This window comes from Coregonus clupeaformis, chromosome 9 (genome assembly GCF_020615455.1).
Source record: "Coregonus clupeaformis isolate EN_2021a chromosome 9, ASM2061545v1, whole genome shotgun sequence".
Taxonomy (NCBI): Eukaryota; Metazoa; Chordata; class Actinopteri; order Salmoniformes; family Salmonidae; genus Coregonus; species Coregonus clupeaformis.
In genome coordinates, this window is record NC_059200.1 from 47501 (window position 1) to 50000 (window position 2500).

The 2500-nt window shown below is 42.9% G+C and overlaps 1 protein-coding gene across 11 annotated transcripts in view; it reads left to right on the plus strand.

Annotated features, from left to right (window-relative positions):
* Positions 1-2500, plus strand: part of tns1a (tensin 1a) — an 85840-nt gene that overhangs the window by 33083 nt on the left and 50257 nt on the right. For 6 of the 11 annotated variants that reach the window (XM_041885126.2, XM_041885128.2, XM_041885127.2 and 3 more), the window contains exons 1-2: positions 935-1209; positions 1344-1385. The gene's annotated coding sequence lies outside the window, so the exon portion shown is untranslated. Of the gene's footprint in view, positions 1-934; positions 1210-1343; positions 1386-2500 lie in introns of those variants that run through there. The other 5 variants (XM_041885132.2, XM_041885134.2, XM_041885133.2 and 2 more) reach the window with 2 other exon arrangements.

Genomic DNA, 2500 nt, shown 5'->3' on the forward strand with positions numbered 1-2500 from the left:
GTGCTTTGACTTCATGACAAACCGTTTCTGCATTAAGCCACTATGAGTGCCATGGTGAGGGGGTCGATTCCATTTCAGTTCAGGAAGTAAACTGAAATGTAAAAATTCTAATTCCATTTTGGTCTCCTAGAGAAGCATTGAGGGAAATTGGAATTAGAACTGGATTTTTCTGTTTACTTTCTGAATTGACTGACTTGAAAAGGAATTGGCCCCAACCCCTGGTCACGACCGAATTTTCTTCTAATCCAAACAGTCCACATCCAAACATTTGTGCTGATTCCCTGTGGACTGTGTCTGTTTTGACTCCCATGGCTTTAAAACAGTGCTACTGATGTTTATTTTGAGCGTTCCTCTGCATTTTTTCCCTCCCATGCATTCTTAGCACGGTAGCATGCTTTCCCTAAAGATACTTTTGTAGCTATGAGAGTGGGACACCATAAGACATGATACAAATGTAAACACTCAATAAACCTGTTCATTTCAATGGTTTGGAGTGGGCTTTTATATTTTCACCATCATGTCCGGATGCCCACTCCTATGAGGAGCATGTTAGGCTGATGGAGAGTTAACTGCTATCTATCTCCCTGTTTAAATATTGACTTACACACACTGATGCTTCTACACATACACACATACACACATACACACATACACACATACACACACACACACACACACACACACACACACACACACACACACACACACACTGTTTACTGATGCTTCTACACACACACTGTTTACTGATGCTTGATGCATCTACACACACTTAAACTGATGCCCACACAGCAACAAATGATGTACATGTGAGCAGTGAGTGTGTGTGTGTGTGTGTGTGTGTGTGTGTGTATGTGCGTGTATGTGTATGTGTATGTGCGTGCATGTGTGCATGCGTGCATGTGTGCATGTCTGTGTGTGTGTGTGTGTGTGTGCGTGCCCATGTGACCGAGCGAGTGTGTGTTTGTGTGTGTGCAGGCCCAAGGCCCTCATGTTCTCCTCTCAGGGTTAATGGAATGGCAGTGTGTCTCAGGTGGATCATTAACAACGTTCAGGGAGGAGAGAGTTCTATAAAAGAACCTTCACAGCTGCTTTTCTTGTCTCTCTTCTTCTCTCTATCTATCTCCCTTCCTCTCTTTCTCTTGTTCTTTTTCCCTGTCTCCTTTCTACTATCCCATGTGACAGAGGTCAGTTGCTTCGCTTAATTCACGGGTGAGTAGCACAACCAGGTCTGGACCTCGTCTGTCTTGAAAAAGTGATTGAATCAGATTAACCTGCATGGAGAAATAAAGGATCAACAAAGAAGGGTATATATTCACCTGCTCTCCATCTCTCTCTCCCTTCAGCCAGCCACTCCTCAGCTGCCGTTGAAGCATGTAGAAACTCCGGTAAGTCTCTCTCTTTTCATACTTCTGTGATGTTGATGATTGCTATTTGCAATAGTTATTAGCCTATACATCGATAGGGATGTTACAGAACCTTTGGCTTGTCCGGGCAGTGTGATGTACTGTAGTGTCATAGGTGACCATTCCTAATTGTATGGAGGTGACCCCAAAATAGTTATGCTTGACTCCTTTACTGTTGAGACGTGGGATCAACTCTGTAAAGCTTAGCTGTCATGTTGTTTGTTGTTATCAAAATGAGTGTTCAGACATGGACTATTTTCAAGGAGGTTGACGTAAGAGCACTATTATAAACTGGGTGGTTCGAGCCCTGGATGCTGATTGGCTGACAGCCATGGTATATCAGACCGTATACCATGGGTATGACAAAACATGTATTTTTACTGGTCTAATTACATTGGTAACCAGTTTATAATAGCAATAAGGCACCGCAGGGGTTTGTGATATATGGCCAATATACCACGGCTAAGGGCTGTGTCCAGGTACTCTGCGTTGCGTCGTGTTTAAGAACAGCCCTTAGCCATGGTATATTGGCCATATACCACACCTCCTCGGGCATTAATGCTTAATTATAAAATACCTCCTGGACCCAGAGAACATGGAAAGCACTGCAATATTTCCCACCCCAGTGGCTTACTCTGTTTCAGTGGAAGTCCAGTTGTTGAGCCATTCTGTACTGTACTGTATGAACCCAGTAGAGATGAGTCGGTGAATACAGACGTCACCCAGTTGTGGACTACGGCTGTATATGTTTGCTGCTGACAGACAGACAGACCACAAACAGACAGAATTATCTGTGGATGGATGGACCCTGCTTTATTTCGGATGCAGTTACCTTACATGCACTTGTAGCATACATTCTCATCTTCACACACAAACTGTACACATACATTTGTTTAGGGGAGAGTGGGGTAAGTTGAGAGTTTTTATATTCAGCATCACTCCGTCAGGGGAAATATAGTATTCTTTCTATCAAAGATATCTACATATATTTCAGGAGTTTGTGTATCCCTGGAAATAATCAGAATTAATGTAAACTTTACAGTTTTGAAAACATAGCTTGTCAAAAAAACGTGGTCTCTTGGCACAACTTAACCCGG